Source organism: Triturus cristatus, chromosome 12, assembly GCF_964204655.1.
Source record: "Triturus cristatus chromosome 12, aTriCri1.1, whole genome shotgun sequence".
NCBI classification, from domain to species: domain Eukaryota; kingdom Metazoa; phylum Chordata; class Amphibia; order Caudata; family Salamandridae; genus Triturus; species Triturus cristatus.
Window position 1 is genome coordinate 705,831,727 of NC_140595.1, and position 19,734 is coordinate 705,851,460.

Genomic DNA, 19,734 nt, shown 5'->3' on the forward strand with positions numbered 1-19,734 from the left:
CTGAATGTTTTGTTCAATGTATTTGTTTTCTGAATGTGTAGGATGCAGGACTGTGTCCCACTTTATTGTTTCTTGTTAGATTTGCAACTTCGCTATTCATTAAAATTGACTGTCCGGCTGGACAGTAGCAGTATAGCACTGATTCTAGTCTAAATTAATTGTTTGTTTACATTAGCTCCTTACCAAGGACCCCTGTTCTCATAACATTTTGATGCCCAATGTCCTTGCTTACCTTGCTGAGTCCCCTTGTTTTTGTTTAAACATAGCTATATAAAAAGGCAGCTGGAGTTAGTGGGGAAGGTGGATTGTTTTTACAACACTGAACTAATAGCTAAGATTTCAAAACCCATTTGAAAAGGGATCTTTTATCTGTTTTAAAAGAGAACAGCGAGCACTTGGAGATTGGGAAGAAGTGAGTTTTGGAATATTTGCCCCTAGTTTGCTCTCAACATCTAAAGCCCTATATCTCCTTTTTTTGTCATTCAAAAAGGTTTTATCTGATTAGATGCAGGTTTAGCATCGCACAATTGTTGGTTTCTTACCCGCCAAGGCTTATTGGGATGCACGACTTGAACCATGTCCATGAAACTGTAAGTCAGCTCAGAAAATGTTGAATTTTCTGCTTTTTTGTCAGCTCTACACCAAACCAAGGAGCGATTTTATCATCCCCCTATAAAGGTTTTTAAATATTAGGAAATGTATGCCGGCCTTGCATCACCTCCAGCTTTTGAATGATGAATATACATGCTTAATGGTGTATAGATTTGTCTTCACAGCAGTTCTCTTACGGAACTTGGTCGGGAAATGAGGAGGTTTTTTTCAAAGGGTATTGTCATGTCTATCTGAATGTAATGTGATATTTATTTATTTATTTATAACTGGTACCTTTTAATGTGTTCATTGAAATTAATATATCATATATTGGTCAATCGTTTTATGGTTCTTATCTGACATCTAGGGCCAGATGTAGATAATCCATAAATATCTAATTCTTAATACCAAATTTTATCGATTCGGTATTAAGAAATTGGTATTTCTTATGTAGCTAATGAATCGGTAAAAAATACCGATTCCTTCATATTCCTTATTACCGAATCAGTAATACCGATTCGGTAATAAGGAATACCTACCCATTCATGGCACTTAAAAAAAATTCAAAAGGAATTTTGAAAGGAATTCGTTAATTACCACCAACTTGAAGTTGGTGGTAATTAACAAATTCTTAAAGCACATAAGCACTCCTTTATGTGCTTTCTACATTGCATTTACCAATTCGGTAAATACAGATTCGGTAAATAACAATTCTGTATATACATATTCAGTATTTACCAAATCCTCACCTACATTAGGAATGGTTAAATACCGGTCGGTCACCCTGAAATCTACCTAATTTCGGGGTTACCGACCGGTATTTAGCCACTTACATCGGGCCCCTAATGAGTTAACCTCTGAACTTTATGGCATCATGTGAGACATGTGAGCTGCCAATAGTATTTATATATTTATTGTCTGCAGGCTGGTATACAAATAATGTCATGGAACTTTACCATTTTTTATATTTGGAAACTTGTGATTTGATGCCCTGTGGTGGAATTTTATTTTATCATCTAACTCATTTGTCTATAATGAATTTTGTTATATTTTCTGTCTTTTTATATTTGATGTTTACTTTTATGGTTGCAAATAGAACCAAATAAAGAATATTTGACTGACTGACTGACTGACTGGACAGAGTGTAAAATTGCAGTATTTTGGCCACAGACAAAACCTGCAAGAGATCTGAGGACTGGTGCACTTTCACCTTAAGTATCAAGAAAATACAATCAGGTCATTACTTATTTAAAAGAGAAAATTTCTCCAAAAGATACTGGCTGGGTAAAAATTGACAGGGCGACACGAACTAAAGGAGAGAGTGCATGCGTATTATGAGAGACTCCTAAAGGTATTTAAACAATTTAGTGGCATGGTGAATGTGACTGGTAAAGGTATGGGACATTTTGTATATCAATTTGTGTATGGATTTAGACACAAAATAATAGCAATGATACAGCAGCATTTGATTTGCTGCAAGTGATAACCCATAGACAAGATTCTTTGGTATGCAAATTATTATGGAGCTGAAGTGGATTGTAAGCATAAAAGATTGAAGGAAGACAGCAACAAAATGTGACAGCACAAGGCAGAGGAAAAGGAGTTTCCATAGAGATGCTGAAAAAGACTCACCATTGTCATATTTGCTGCAGGTTTGGCCATTGGAAGCACGATTGTAGGTTCAATGCACTGAATCAGATGAATGGACAGGTCGCACAAGGAAAAATTACACATTTTACAGTGATTCTGATTTGTCCCAATGGTGGTGCCTGAGGGGGGAGGAGGAATGCGTGCTGGGTGCATCCTTAGAGGTAGATCAGAGTGGTCATCATGTGGATGGCAAGGTAAATGGAACACCTATTTCATTCCTTGTTGACACTGGTGCTACCCATTTCCCTGTAAGAACAGCAGAAGTTCGAAATCTACCCCTCTAGAAAGAAAGAATCCAAGTTGTAGGAGTTTCAAACTGATTAGTGTCAACCCCTGTATCTGTAACCTGTTACAGTACAAATTGGATCCTTTGAAGATTTGCACACATTTGTAATATGGGATTCCAGCCCAGTAGATCTTTTAGGCCAAAACCTATTGTGTAAATTGAATTGCTCCATCTATTTTACTCAGAAAGGAATAGCATTCCATACCAATGATGAGGATATTTTATTCAAAATGTCAAAACAAAGGACAGGAGTTGAGGGGTTATTTCCTTTATTAACAAGTAATGATTTACCCCTATAATTGAGGGATACTGTGTTTCCGGATGTTTGAGATTTCTCAGGAAAGGATATTGGACTGATCAACGGAGTGGATCCTATCCAAATTAAAAACAACAATTGATTAACAGAATGCAGAACAATGTCATACATTCACGCCAGTACAGATATCTGGGCCTAAATCCATCGTTTTTTTTGCTCACCATGCCATTCCAGTTTGGACCCAGCCATATGCAAATCAGTCTTGACCCTGTGCCCAATGGGAACAGTCCAGCCCAAACTGCCAGGCCAGGTCCTCCCTGGATTAGAAACAAGTATCCTAGGACCGGTTTTGGACTTTCAGCCCTCATCAGCCAGGATAGCTTGGCTCCAGTGGCATGGAGAGCACGGGACCCATGTCTGGGCATACCCGTCCAATTTGGGGTGACAAATGAAAAAACAACAATTGATGGACAGAATGCAGAACAATGTCATACATTCACCCCAGTACAGAGATTCAGACCTATATCTATCATTTTTTTGCTCACCATGCCATTCCAGTTTGGATCCAGCCATATGCAACTCAGTCTTGACCCTGCATCCAATGGGAACAGTCCAGCCTGAACTGCCAGGCCAGGTCCTCCCTGGACTGGAAACATGCATCCTAGGACCTATTGTACTAAATCTTCCTCATCATGTCTGTGTGAAGCATGACATTAACCCTACCTCTCTTACTAAACCATTAGAAGAAAAGAATGATGAAATTGTATCTAATGACCTAACTGATATTGTGAATACATTGTAAACACCTTTTGTGTATTGTTTGGGATACATGGCTTGTTGTTGGGCAAGGAAGGGCTTGTTATTCCTGCATGCCTGTAGTTTTGTTGGACTCTCTTGACAACTCATGTGGTTTGGCCATCTGTCTTTCATTAAGGTGGGACTAGGGACATTTGGAGTGTGGATAAATCGATGTGCTTTGTGTATTGTTTCCTCCCCAGTTATAGCGGGCTTTCCTACCCTCCATTGCCTACCAGGTGTGCTAGGTATTGCACATCGATTTTTTATTCCAAGCCCTGATGTTGCTGATGGGTGGTTGGAATCATTTGGGTAGACCATGCTCCCTATACGTTTTCTGAAAAGGTCTAGTTGAATTGATCTAAGTGGGTGCGCATTGTGTGGATTACAGGCCCGAGTAGTATTTAAGTTCACAAAGAGATACTCCTTATGGCTTCTCACGTTGTCACCCTTGGCACTGCTATTGCGTGAGATTAAGTTGCCAATTAATTTTTTTTAGGGCTAGTACCTCTTCCATCAGTTGGTTTCGTTTTTGATGTAACTCTGTAGTGGATTCCGTGTTTCTAACCTCTGAGTTTGTACCACATTGTCCTTACTACTGCATGGGTTAGGCTTGTATTTTTGGTTCAGATTTCCCAATCGTAGAATTGTTTGGTCTTCCAATGTGATTAATGGTGCATATCTATTTGAGCAGTGGATTGTTATTGTCTCACTGTCAGTGTTCTTGTCTGTGGTTGGGTTTAAAGTAGCAGGCTTAGCTGCACTCATTTGGGGAGAATTACCCACCCCAAGGATCAGAGAGGGCGTAGAAAGGATTGGAACCTGTGACTGTATCTCGACAGGGGCATGATGGACAATAATATTTCATGCTGGGGTTTTTAGACTGTTGGTCTTATTCTGTTTATTATAAAAGGAAGTTTTCTTTTTTGTGCCTTCACTGGTCAATTTCTTCCCATTGGACAATATTGTTTCTACCTCCTCAATTAGGTCATTAATCGCAGCTAGGGTACAGTTATCTGTGGCTGTTTTCTTATGTTTTACTGTCTTTGGAATTTTACTCTTTCCTGCAACAGACTCAGTGGCCTTTCTTTTGCCCATTTCCAGTGAGTGCTATAGTATGTTCCCTACACCAATTAGCAGTTCAAGCAACACTCAAATTATAGAAAGCGATAATAATGATCAGCGAGGCTTTAAGTTCAAAGTCTCAACACCCCTCACCAGTTCAATAAACGAAAGTTAATGGTCTTAGATGAGTTCCAATTCCAAGATAATCACCTACTTGTGAGAATGGAGACGTGGAGACACTGGTCATATGGTGAGAAGAACCAAAGGGGGTTGCCCTGCCCTGCCTCTTCCTGTCTCTGATAGGCGCAGACGGGCCTGCCCTTGGCTCGGGCTTTGCCCATGCACGTCCCGCACTGCGGAAGTCCAACGCTGCCTTTGTGGTGCCAGGAGGGCTAGCTCTGCCTCCCGCGCCTGACTGGAGGATGCTGGGGGACCGAGTCCCACCCCAGTTGACTGTCGCAAGGGACTGGTTGCTTCTCTGCTGACCTGTGGGTACATCGCTGACTCCTGCCGCTAGTTTCGCCTGGTGTGCTTTGTGCGCTGAGCGCCCTGCCCTGCTGATTCCTTTGTCCCCCGCCGCCGCAAGCACCAACAGCGGTTGCTGAGAGGGGACAAACTACGTTTCCCAGCAGCCTGTGAGGCCGGAGACCCGCCCAAAACCTTTCCCGCGCCAGGAGGCGCTTCAAAATCCGGCGCTTCCATCGCGTCGCGGGTTGCTTCTCTGCTGACCTGTGGGTACATCGCTGACTCCTGCCGCTAGTTTCGCCTGGTGTGCTTTGTGCGCTGAGCGCCCTGCCCTGCTGATTCCTTTGTCCCCCGCCGCCGCAAGCACCAACAGCGGTCGCTGAGAGGGGACAAACTACGTTTCCCAGCAGCCTGTGAGGCCGGAGACCCGCCCACAACCTTTCCCGCGCCAGGAGGCGCTTCAAAATCCGGCGCTACCATCGCGTCGCGGGACGCGCGTGGGCGTCGCCGGGCTGAGCCCGGGCAGAGGGCGGGCCGTCTGTGGCCGTCTGGGGCCAGAGGAGGCCAGGCCGGGCCACGTTCCTGTCATCCACTCCCTGGGTTCTGTGCGTCTTCTCCTTTACATCTGGAGATTTCAGGTACTGTGCTGTGCTTACCAACCATTTCCCCACACCTGTAGTGTTTTGACTCTGCTTGCCACTCAGTGTCCGTGCCCTAGGGGCACAATGGGCAAACGAAAATCGATGGAACCCAACGGCAGCGTGGCCAAAAGAAACAAGACTTGAGAAATTAATAAAAAACAGACGTCTACTTCCGTTTTACAACGTATCGAATCCTTAGTTGACGACTGCACCACGATCCTAGACCCTGACGTACCCACTAGGTTGTCCCAAAGCAATCTTTGCCCTGGTCTTGTTACTATTCCTCAAATGTTCAGTAAAAAAACTGTCCCAACCCCCCTATCGTTAACAGCCCAGGACTGTGACCAGAGCCACTCCGCTACTTTTGGACCTTCTTCAGATGCCTTGAGTAATTGTACCCCTGTCTCCAACCCGGTTCCTCTTGAACCTACTGTAATCGTTTGTAAAAATCGCTTCGAGGTATTATTTGATCTGGGTAATGATGCTGTAGAATCTGTTGACACTACTCCTAGTTTATCGGTACCAGCTGTTGTAGATTTGTCCGATGCTAGTGATTTTGTCCTTGAACCATCACTGCAATCGGACACTCATTTACGGGGGTAGTGGCAGATACAGACCCAGCATCAGGCATAATTATGGACTCTATAAATGCACTAAAGCTTGAAATCAGTGACCTCAAAGCGTTAGTTAAGGAATTATTATCAATAGTAAACAGACCCCACACGCAGCTCTTGCAACCACATAATGTTCCGTGTAACAACGCTCTTCGCCCACATCCATTAATAACCTCTTCCATCACAATTACTGACTCTATAGTACCCACACTTTCCCAGCCGCCAGCGCTACCTAGACAAACTAGATCAAACCCACTACCACCAAATAGAGAGGGAATTATTCCACCCATTCCTAATAAAAGATTGTGCCCAATGATGAACAAAGACATAACATCTAATTCGGCCCTTCGACCCTTAAAATTTCCAGCCTCTGATTCGCTCCATCAATTTTCTGTTGCGCAAAACCCAAGGGTTAACCACCAGCCTATTGTCCACATGGTGGGTGTCCCCAAGAACGATAGGTATGAGTGTGAAGATTCGCTAAAGAACAAAGTCACCCATTGGATTCGCCACACCAGAGGTTGTCGATCTCTTATCAGAGACGACCTCCTTAGGGCTCGCAGACTAAGGATTAATAATTCTCTAACAGACACGATTGAGCTGACCCTAGCTAACCACCATCTAGCTGATGGTCTCATCGCCCTTGAGTACAGATCCTCCTCCTCTGACTAGTCTTCCATCCAGTTCAGACACCCGACTACTCCGAGACATGTTCCGAGGGGTGGAGAGGTGGGTCGTCCTACCAAAGGCTCGAGGGCAAATCAACATTGGGACTGATTGATTAACTAATGCCTGTTTCTAATCCATCACCAATTTCTGCCGTAGGAACCCAAGTTGTTCCCTCTCTTAACGGCAGATTGTCCCCCCAAACATTGCCCCCTACTACTCTCCACGGGCTTGGGGGTGACGGTGCACCATCACGGGCTGTTCCGCTGCTAAATACATCGGACCCAGTCACTTCCTCTATCCCAGCATTAAATATGACCCACAAAATTATTTCATGGAACATTGCGGGTCTGAAAACTAAACTCTCACTTCCTGATTGGAATAACTTTATTGCCACTTTTGACCTTTGTATATTCCAAGAGACCTGGAGCACTACACCCTTATTTAAATCTGGTTTCACATGCCATTGTATCCCTGCGGTCACCACTGGCCGCGGCCGCCCCTCGGGGGGCCTTATAATATGGATCAATGTTGCCCTACCCTGCAGAGTAAGACATGTACGCAGTCCATCTCCGGATGTGCTGCATTTAACCTTGAGCGGGCTAAAAGGGGGACCTACCCTTGAACTTTTTAATGTATATGTCAGGGGTACCCCAGGAGGTTCTAAGTCTCCTATCGTTACCAATCTAGAGGAGGAACTTTCCTCCTGCCCCACGAACTCGCTCATACTGGTCGCCGGAGATCTGAACTGCACCTTTGAACCTCTTGCTTCTGATGATATTCTAGAAGTTGCAGATGAAGACATTAGATGGGGTATACCATCCCTCACTGTTCCCCCGGTACCAAGGTGGACACCAGTGATAATTCAACTTAATGCTCTGGCCATGGAATTCGGGCTGAGAGCTGCCAACGGTCGATTTCCTTCCGACCTACATGCAGCATTTACTTTCAATAGAATTTCTAGCCCATCGCGTATCGACTATATTCTAATTGACCGAAGACTCTGGCATTATGCCGAGGATTTGGTTATTCTTCCAACTGTCGATAGCGATCACAATCCCCTGTGCCTGACCACAAAGAGTATATGGACCCAACTAACCCCTGACCACCGCCCGACAATGCTTACAAGGGATGTCATTCCATCCAACTGCAAAAGACATCTCAAATGGCCTAAAATAGCAGTAGACAAACAAAAACTGTCCTCCATCAAAGAAATATTGCTAATAAAAACTGGTGAACTTAGGCAAGCATGTGCAGATGCCAACGAGCAATCAAGGGCCGTGTCTATCCATGCAGACACCATTAAGTCAATTGGGTCTTTTTTCACCTCCCTCTCTGCTAACAAACCTCACACACAGAAAGCATCAGGTTCTTGGTTTAACTCTGAGTGTAGGTCTAGCAGGAAAATGCTTGCAATCGCCATTAAATCCAAGGATTGCACTTTAATTAGAAATGCTAGGTCTGCCTATAAGAGATCTGTTGCTAATGCAAAATGCATATGGGAAGAATCTCATTGGCTGGCTCTAAAAGATGCTAGCCTAGCAAAGGATGGGACCACATTTTGGAACCTATGTAGATACTCCTACAGTCAAGATCCTGATCTGATTCCTAACCATATCACAAACCACGAATGGTTCACTCATTTCTCTAAATTGTACTTGGATGATAGCACGCAATGTACCAGTGCTTCTTTTCCTCTCATTCCCACTGACCTAATTCCGCCTAATATTGATCCCTTTACTGGAACGGAAGTTATGGCGGCTATTAATAGATTGGTCCCAGCTAAAGCTGCAGGCCCAGATGGCCTGCCGGGGGACTTGTTCCGCCATGACCCCAAACCTTGGGCTGAGTATTTTACCATCTTACTTAATGCCTTTCTTAAAGGGCTTCCCATCCCTGAGTCATGGAAGGGGGCGGAGGTCATACCAATATTCAAGAAGGGCCATAGGGAGGACCCTGCTAACTACCGACCTATAAGTCTTATTGACGTTAGCCAGAAGGTGGTTGGCAGGGTTCTTCTAGAGCGAATTCTATTGTGGGTCACTGACAATGATATTCTGTCACATTACCAAGCTGGGTTCAGGCCATTTACGAGCACAATCGACCAGGTCTTTAGGCTCCTACTGTTATATTGGAAAACTGTATTGATTGGTAGGGGCAATCTCCATCTAGCCTTTATCGACCTAAAATCGGCTTTTGACCTGGTCCCTCGTGATCGCCTATGGTCTGTCCTCCAAGATTTGGGTCTTCCGCCTTACATCCTTGATCTCTTGGTCCGCCTCCATGAGGGGAACTTTGCCAGGGTGAGATGGGGCAGTCAGGCCCAGAGAACTGATAAGATCCCAGTCAACAGAGGAGTCCGCCAGGGCTGTGTACTTGCGCCCACTCTTTTTTCTCTTTTCGTTAACGGAGTGGTGAAATTCCTGCTTGAAGTCCCGGCGGATGCCCCCGTTTTGGCTGGGGAAAAAGTTCCCACTCTCCTATTCGCGGACGATACCCTGCTAATTTCTAAAACACCTGCAGGGCTTCAGAAGCTGATAGACAGATTCCATTTGTTTTGCTCAACGAGAGGATTGGTCATTAACACTCTAAAAACTAAGCTCCTTTCTTTTAAATCTCGGAAATCACCAAGCGTAACCATCTTGTCTGATGGCATCCCCCTAGAATATGTCAAATTATTTGACTATCTAGGTATTAGGATTTCCGACACCATGACCTGGAAGCCCCACATTCAAAAAATGCTTCTTAACCACAAACGGGCCACGGGGGTATTAGCCAAAGAACACCGCTCCTCGAGGAGCAAGCCAATTACCCCCGCACTAACGATTTATCAGGCCAAAGCTGTAGGTTCGGCCACCTATGGAGCCGAACTTTGGGGCTTCGAAAACATAGAAGAGCTCTCTCTGTCTGAGAATAAATTTCTAAGAGAACTAGTGACAATGCCAAGAGGTACTTCCCTGAAACCTCTCCTCAGTGACCGGGGTAGGCGTTCACTCAAGGACATTATCAGGCTACGCCCCCTGCTATTTTGGGTTCGTCTATGGCGAACCCCGGAGCTAGCCAAATTCACAGAGGGTCTGAGAGAAATTATGTACACAGCTGGCTCCCAAAAAATAAGCTGGCTTTGCAATATTAAAAAATCTTTTATCCAGCTTGGCTTAACTGATCTTTGGGAGCATGGAGCCTCGATTAGTAAGATGGATCTCAAAAAAGCATATTGGGCCTGGATTGATAACAGGGATCTTGGTAGCTCAAGTCATGGTAGATTAACTGAAGACTATTTTACCTTCAAGCAGACAGTTAATTTTGAGCCCTTTCTCGAGTTTATCCAAAAACCTAGAGACAGATCACTGTACTTTCAATTCAGACTCGAGATCCTCCCTACTCGTGAATTTACCAGTAAATGGAAGTCTCCCTATCAGACTCCTGCCACTTGCCTAACATGCCCTGAAAGAGTAGAAAGTATAGCCCATATAATGTTCGAATGCCCGGCGTACAGTAATCCAAGAAAAAGATGGCTAGCTCCGGCTTGCCGTCTCCTGGGCATTTCGAATTATCGTGTCGCTCTACGTATTCTTCGTACCGACACAAGTTTGGTCCTAGTCTGTGCCGTGGCTAAATTTCTGGCCTGGTCCTGGATCATCAGAAATAAATTCAATAGCTGTATCAGTTGAGTCACTGAACTGTTTCTATATATGTGTTTTAAAAAAAAAAAAAAAAAACTGCATTTTTTTAATTCTATTTTTTAAATTGTATTCTTATAATGTTTTTTATAACCAGTCATTAAGCTATACTATGATCTCTTGTAAAATATGTTCCCTAATGAACTTCTATTTTTACCATGGTTCTTTTGTACATGCTTTTATGATAATTTTTATCGAAATAAAGCTTTTTGACTATGACTATGACTGGTGAGATGCACGGGCCTCTGATGGCCCTTCTGTTAATCTCACGCTGCAGGAGTGTAACGCCGCCTTTGTGGTGCCGAGTGTGCTGGCTCTGCCTTCCACGCCTGACTGGAGGATGCTGGGGGACAGAGTCTCACCCCAACTGACTGTTGCAAGGGACTGGTAAGATACACAGGCCTCGGGCGGCCCTTCTGTTAATCCCTAACTGATAAGATTCTACACCATGATCAATCTAATAATGATTTTTCTTTAAATGTTTTTACTAAACTTCCGTATGAATATGTTGACAATATGGATGCTAGAGACTGCCATGTATGCATGCAACTACCTACCTCAGTAACAAAGGGAGTGACTTACCGTCACTTACTTCTTACTTATGGCATTTCTTGTATTTTATTAACCAGTTTATTCCATTGCAAAGGGTAATTTCAATATTATTACTTGACTTGTGATTTGATATTTTTGGAAATATCTATTAAGAAAAATCTAAATATTGTACCAGATACACAAACGGCTGAAATAATGGGTGAATTTTTCCAACCTACACAAAGCATAGATACAGTATATGCACATAGACATAATTGAACTTGCTCTTTCCATAATGTAGAAAAATATTTTACAAACTCAGTTGAGGATAGACGTGGTAAAATTAAGAAAAAGGCTGGAACACAAGCAAAAATATGTCCTTGGGCACACCAGGAGGGTGAAATTAAGAAAGGCGATGCACACTCTGCTATGGCTTTCGATTGGCAACACAAAGGGAAGCTATGCAGATTGAGAAGCAAAACTGAATTTAACCATAAATTTGTTGGTTTCAGTGAATGTGATCTTACTTTCCAAATTGTAGTAGGTTGGGTTTATATCTCAGAGGATCTGATCCTTTTTTTCCCAGGAGTGTACTATATTTGTGGGATGAATGCTTATTATAGGTTGCCAAAATATTGGTATGGATGCTGCTACATCAGAAAAGCTTTTCCAAAAATGTATCATGTGAATCAAGCTGGAACCAACAAATGTAAACATACTCGTTTAAGAAGGGGAATAAGTGCTGCTGAAATAATTGGGAATATTTTTAGTGCAATAATACCATCAGTTAGGGTGATTATAAATTCTCATAAAATTTGAAAGCTCTCTACTGTATTTGATTGTTTATCAACTGATACAGCAGGAGGTCTCCTTGTCATAGATACAGAAATGGTTGCTAACATATATATGGTATTCCAAAACAGACTTGCATTAGATATCCAACTAACAAATGAGGGCAGTGTCTGTTGCATGCTAAGAGTCCAACAGTGCTGTACTTATATCCCTGACAACAGTAAAGATTTGTGGGGATATCTCAACAATATTACTAAATTGGGAAAAGATCCAGACACGTACATATAGTACATCTCTTTCTTGCCTTTTCCCAGGGAGTCAACTCCCTGTCATTCCGTGCCACTCAGTCTTCCCACCACCAGTTCCCACATGGGTTTCCTCTCAAGTCGTTCCACTTGCTCCAAACTTGTTCCCATTTCTTAGGACATCCCCGACTCTCATATACCGTTTTCTATTCTATCATGCACCAGTCAAGATCTTTCATCTAATCTTGTAGGTTCGGTGCCTCAGGCCCTCCCCACATCCTCGCTATATTGTGCTTGGCTATTGTTAGGCCCAGTGTTACCCAGGTCTGTTCCCTAGCCCTAGAGTCAGTGTTCTTCCACACATTTAGGAGGTACCATTTCAGGGACGGAGCCATCTCTACTCCCGTAATCCTGCTAATACTATGGTCAATGGTAGTTCAAATTTGCTGTATAGGAGGACACTCTCATATAAGTATGTTCTGTCTTGGCCACATTCGCGTCTACATTTTGGGTCTATCTCTCTCCCCATTTTAGCCAGAGTGTGACAGGAATGGTATGTCTTATGCAGTACTTTCAATTGTAGCAAGCACAATTTGGAAGGAATTGCCACCACCCTAGGGGATGCCAGTGCCTCCTACCAGTCGTCGTCTGCCAGCTCCCCAAATCTGATTGCCACTGCCTCCGGAGTCTAAGGAGGGGGTCAGGGAAATTATTTACAAGTTTCTGGTATGTAATGGAAGTTGTTTTGACTATTGTAAAGTTTAACAAATATTGATATGTTTACTTCATAAAAGAATAGAACTGTTGGTGGTTAAGAAAATGGTCAATAACATTAGAAAGTGTAATATGAACACTGATATTGATGGAAACGAGAAAAAATAGATGCTATAATAATTTGTGCTGTGCAAAGGTTTATTTTGATGTGTTTTCAAATATTGAATGATGTTTTAACCTGTTTTGTGTAGAAGATTTACAAATTATATGAGAAATGAAAGTGAAGTGTTTAAAACATTTTTTAAAGTACCTTATACTTGCAGGATGTAGATGCAAATCATTACTTTGCCTAACTAATGCATTTTATTTTTAAAAATGTGAAAACTCATACTTTAGCACAAATACATTGTGCACAGGCTGTGTTTCATGCACGCCTTAGTTAAAACCTACTTTTTTGTCCTAGTATGAACTTCTGAACTGAATAGTTTGAAGCCTATGGGAACCTTTAAAAAAGTTTATACTTGTGCTCTAGCATTCAATGATTTCCTTTCACGTTTATAGCTTACTTCACTGGACTTGCAACAAAATTGTTACTTCCTGGAGAACATGCTTGGAAAAAATCTGACAACAGGTGAGAACATGAACTCGCCTATTTCTTAAAAAGTCACGACCAATCGTATGACTAACGTACAGTGGACTTAAGGAGTAATGCAAATTAATGGATTACTTAAATCTTCCATATTTGTATACTTTTACCTACCACATCATCTCATCCTACTGCAACTGACCAATGAGACAGAGTGGTCCAACCAAATTGGTGATGTCAAGGGGTATGAAGCAGAAATCAATGGAGTATAATAGCCCAAACTACAGACAGGGGCAGTTCCTATCTTGTCCACCTTTCCTACCCATCTTGAGGTACAGAGACTGACAATTTGTATTTCCAGAATCAATGCGAATTGTGGCGATATACTGCGTTTGCTCCCAGCTGGTATTCATGCGTAGTGGAATCTTTCTGGCTGGAAGGTTTCCAACAACAGCTGTGTCAGTGACACCACAGTACGGACAGAGATCAGATAATCTTGTCCATGAAGTGGAACTGGTCATTTGATGATTTACTGAGCTTCCATTCCTGTGGTTTGTATGAGAGATAATTACTGTGTATAGACTCTCTTCTTTAGGAGATTATCTCCTTCGGCTGAGGAAGAATCATTTAGTTCAGATGAAATTTCACAGTTTGTTAATGCTTATTAAATCCTTGGATTACTAAATGAGATTGGTATGCTAATCATTTGAAACTTGATAAAGATACATTTTGAGATAAACTACTATGCTGATTCTGTTTCATTATTTGTTGTGGACAAATTATCTGCTTGACCTAAAGGATAAATTTAACATGAGAAATTCTATTAATAATGAATGAATGTGAACAATTTCTTCTCCCAGGTCCTCAGGTGATAATTGTCATCCCCTAAGTATTTTGGTCCATCTCAGCACAGATCAAGATTCATCAGAGGACCTAATGAGATAGTATGGTAGCTGAGGTTAATTGAATATGAGACTACAGTTTCCAGTAGCTCAAGTAATTGTTGCCACACACTTTTGCCCTCTGGATCCAATGAGGATAGTAGGGTGAGGTGGACCCAGACACCCAAGATTGCCTGTGAATACACGGTAAGAAGAAAATAAGCAAAGCAAAGCCCAGAAAGAACCTTAAGGATCTATTTATAACAGCTGTAATTAGAAAAGGAAATGCAAACCACCAGAGGCAAGAACATAAGAGAGCATGTGGGAGGAGAACAGCAAGTGTGAGATTAGGTGCTTAACAAATAACTGGAATTAAAAAGTAACAAGTGGGAGGGTGTGATGGAACCTTCTGAAGTGGAAATAGGCTCGCGATGGGTGATAGAATGGTTGATATTCAAAGGATTGATCTAAAGGTAAAGGGGCATGTGTGCAAGGAAATTGCTTGGTGCTGCACCAAAATTTGAAGTGTTGTGTTGTGTCATTTCCAAAATGTTTGGATGCAGCGTATTTACTAGACTAAGGCGCACCCCAGTGTTTTCCCTAGAGCAGGTGCTAAAAATAGCTGCCTAGCTCCAACACAGACACACCTTGCACCATAGTGCAAGGATGCCTCAGTTGCAGGAATTATTGTTCATGTGCAGGAAGGTGTCCCTTCCTATACATAAACAATCAACAATTTTGTTTTGCTCTTTCTATGTGTGCTGCAGAATGCTGCACATATAGAAAATGCAAAAATTAGGAGAAATAAAAGTATTTCTCCTCGTTGTGTCAATCTAGCGCATGCTTTGTATGGTGTTAGTTTTGGCGCTACCTCCTTTACACAACATTGTAGATCCGGGGCACAGTCAAAAAGCAATGGGTGTTGCGGTGGAATGGCCACAGCAACACCCATTGCACACTCCTTTCACGCAGCTACCTGTGCAAAAGGGCACCATATTTACAAAGCTCATTAATAAAGTGGCTTAATGCCGCTTTGTAAATATGGTGCATGAAATTGCGCCACCGAAACGTCAAAAAAGTGACTTTCGGATGGCGCGATCCCCTTGTACATACATATGCCCCGAAGTTTATTGAGTGCACATGATAACCACAACAAAATATCTACCAGGGAAGACTTTATCTCATCAGAGACCGGGTTGGGGAAAGGAGAGAACAATAGTGATTCTGCATACAAAAAGAGAAGAAAACTGAACCAAGAGAGGTTGAAATGAGGCAGTAGACAAAAGAAAGGTGGGGACATATTGAGCGGGAGCGATAACCATAAGGGAGAAACACAGCAGGCAGAGTGAGCGCAAAAATTGGAAAGAGCGAAATAAAGAGGATCATGAGGGCTGGGGGAGCACCAACAGAGACAAGACGCGGGAAGCTCATGAGGAACCTGAATACAAATAGCTTATCAGTGACCAGGCGGAGGAGCAGGGCAGCAACACCGGGGGTCCACTGGTCCAGTAGGAGGGAAGAGGGGACATTTGCAGCATAAAAATGTCAGTGGGACTACTTTTCACTATCACTGATTCAAACTGCACCTGCTGAAAATTGGGACCATCCAACCTTTGGCCAAAGCCCCTTTCTGTATAGTAAGTTGCCTGGTATGTTGTATAGTGTATGTGGTGTGCTGCCAAGTGTAGTGAGTACACTAGGGTCTTCCCAGACAGTTAAGCTGTCAGTAGCTAAAATCTAAAAGGACTGTGTTGCGTGAAGCTGGAATTGCTGGAATTTATTTCATGAAGCAATTGTCAGCTAGGAATATAAACATTCATAGATTGCTATGCATTGTAAAGGAAATGAAAAGAAAGCTTGCAGAGTTTGCTAATTTTTCATCTTGTTGCAAAGTGTCAAAACTTAATTTGCCTTAATGTAGAAACATGAAAATAAAATATTTTTTTTCAGTGTGCCATGCAAAGAGAAAATTTGTTGGAAAATCTGTACTTGAAAACTTCTAATTGAACAAATGTTTTTTCTGTTTTTCTCCACATACCCTGGGATCACGTTTTTGGCCCTGGACATTCGGGTAACAAATTAGTGCATTCTGGGAGTAGTAGTCGCCATTTACTACAGTGAACCAATGCATCTGATAACAGGGATTTTTAAAGTGGAAGTCAAGACCTGGATACACTGTTTGATATATATGGAGCAAATTGGTAAACCTAGGTATATCATCCGTTAACACTAAAGAAATTATGGTACTGATTTCAAAGCTACATATCTATCATTATGGCTTGGAGACATGCTTTGGAAAGGGTTTGCAGAATGCACTGCATTGTTTCCATCTTGTTTTTCTGGCAATGAGTTTATGACCTGCCTTAATGTAGGAGCTCCAGCTGATCAGATCCTAACAGCTTTTTAGAAAATCATGGGAGGGATTAATAGCAACCTAACTCGCTATCCCAAGAAGGAAGCTCAGACCCAAACCTCTTGGTTTGATCACAACTGCTGGACAGCTGCCTCCATATTACGTAATGCCTTATGAGTAACACCGAGGGATGAGGGCTATGTACGTTCCCTATGAGCAAGTTAGAAGAGAGCCAGAGAGAGAAGAGTAAGACAACTAAACACCAAGATGTTGGAAAATTTGAGATTGTCCCTCCTCAGAATGGACTAATATGAGTTCTGGAGAGTTTTGAAGGCCCCCAATTCAAAGCAAGGGTGCTCCAACCTTAGATTCACACATTGATGAAGAAGGTTGGGTATCCCACTTCCAGAACATATTTAAAAGCCATGTTGTGAATAGGAACTCTGGTCTATGTACAGAGGCTCAACGAGCATCAGATCTAATTTTCCCCGTAAAAGAAATCAATTTAGCTTTGGCCCAAGATGACCTTATTAAAGGCGCCTGGTCCCAATGGTGTCGAGGCTGACATCTTCCTGGAAACCAAAGTGCTCTGGGCCCCATTACTGACCAGTGATTTTAATGTTGCATCTAAGATTGCCCCCCCCCCAGTTCTTTGAAGCAATCGGTTATTGTCCCTATTTATAAGAAGGGTGACAGGGCAGACCTATCTCTTTAATTGATAGTACTGCAAAAATTCTGGGGAGGGTGCTTCTAAACAGGATAGAGGACTGTGCTCAAGAGAAAAATATATTAGCATTGGTGCAGTATGGTTTTAGAAAAGGAAAGGGCACAATTGATCAGTGTCTAAATCGGACCATGATTATTTCTAAATACACCTTAGCTAAAAGGATGGGCAACTATATATGGCCGTTATGGATTTATCATCCGCCTTTGATTGTGTATCGCATAGTAAGGTATGGGCAATAATGTAAAAAATGGGTGTTGATTCCCCTATTATTGCCTTTATAAGACAGCTGTACATGAGAGCGAAAGCATCTGTCCGGTATGGTAGCATTGGAGAACGAACAAGGGCGTTCAACATAGGGAGGGGAGTAAGATAGGGTTGTGTACTGGCCCCACTCCTGTTTCTCTGTACACTAACGGGCTAGAGGACATTCTGGGCCACTCCATGAAGGATATTTCCTATGTAGAGTAATCACCTTTACCCATACTTCTATATTCGGATGGCGCACTGTTACTGGCCAGAACCCCGATGGAGCTACAGAAACTCAAACAGGATTATTTGAGTTATATAGCTAGCCTACACCTGAGTATAAATGTTTTGAAATATTTTGTTTTAATTGCTGGAGCTCCTCCTAAGAAATCTTTTAATTTTCATACACAGGACTTGAAGCTGGAGATGGTTGATCTATTCGCCTGTCTGGGAGTAACACTTGGAAAGAGATGCTTCTATTTAAAAGGCTCTTTTGGAAAACAGGATCAGGGCTTTGGCTGATCTTTCTACAAAACTGGGTTCCAAGTCTCTGCCAGAAATAATACACATTTATTCACAAAAAATGCTGGCAAGTGCTACCTATTGGCAGTGATTTTGGGTACGGTACACCCAGCTCTGCTCCAACTCGTTGAGGATGCCTTATGTAAGAAATTGCTTTTTCTTCCCCACACTTGTGCAAATTATTTATCACACGCAGAACTTTTTACCCCATCCCGAGGATGAGGTCAGACTGGCCCCTCTCCGGCTATGGCTCTCTATTTGGTCAAGTCAATGCTGACAACTTATCCAGGTGATCTTCAGGGATTCTTTAAAACTGGATTACATCGAAAGGATCCCGTGGTTAAACTATGTTACGAACACTATGTCTGACTAAGGTTCACCATCTATATGAGTTCCCACAGCGGTGCACCTCATTACCAAAGGCAAAACTAAATAAGATCTTCTTGGAAAAAGCTGCAAATGATAGGTGGGAAAGAAACAAACATAAACAAACTATAATTGCATACAGCCTTCTTCCCACGGCCAAAGTTATATTACACTCATATCTCATTTGTAGGGAACCCACAGCATAGATCTATTTTGATCAGATTTAGGATGAAGTATATTCCGTTAATGCTCGGTTTCCCAGCTAACACTTATTCGGGGAACGATTTACCACCATGCCCATGTAATGGGAGAGCACCTCCAGCAGTGCTACATATTCTCTTTTTTTGAACACTCTATGGTCCCCAAAGAAAAGCTCTGTTAGTCCCCATGTTACGGAAAGATAGTTTCACTCAATCTAAGCCTGCACTGCACTTTACACAACAGCTCCCAGATCCCTATGTGTGTTACTCTCTTGCTTCCTATTTGTGGGCAGTGGCTTGCAGAAGACGTTCAACCTTATAATTGCATTTTTAATGGATTCCTTTATCTGACACTGATAAGTTTTACATAGATTTTATTGAGGTAATGGCTTTTAAACTTGTTTTATATCTGTACTTTTATGCATTGAAATAATGCAAAATCAAGTATGTTTCACTGACTGGCTGAATGGGCAGACACTGAATTATTCCAGTACCAGTGATTTGTCGAAGGAGGGGCTAAGAATTGAATAGACAATGGCATCCATCTTCCTTCTACCTTAAATTATATTTTGTTGGTGAAGAAATAAGTGAACTTGAATCCTGCATGTTCCCTCTCGCCTTTTACCACCATCTCTCTATTTTTAACTATTCTAGAGCCACCCACTCCATGTGATACCCCCTACTCTCTCCAGTCCCCTACTTCCTCACTTTCCTATAGTATTAACTTCCCAAGCAAATACCAAGGTTGGCCAAACACAACTTTTTCATTTTGTGAACATCATTTCATTCACTAGGCTGCTTTGTTCCTTCCTCTCTAGATACCTCTCCTCCTGCTCTCCTGCCACAGATAGCATTTCCA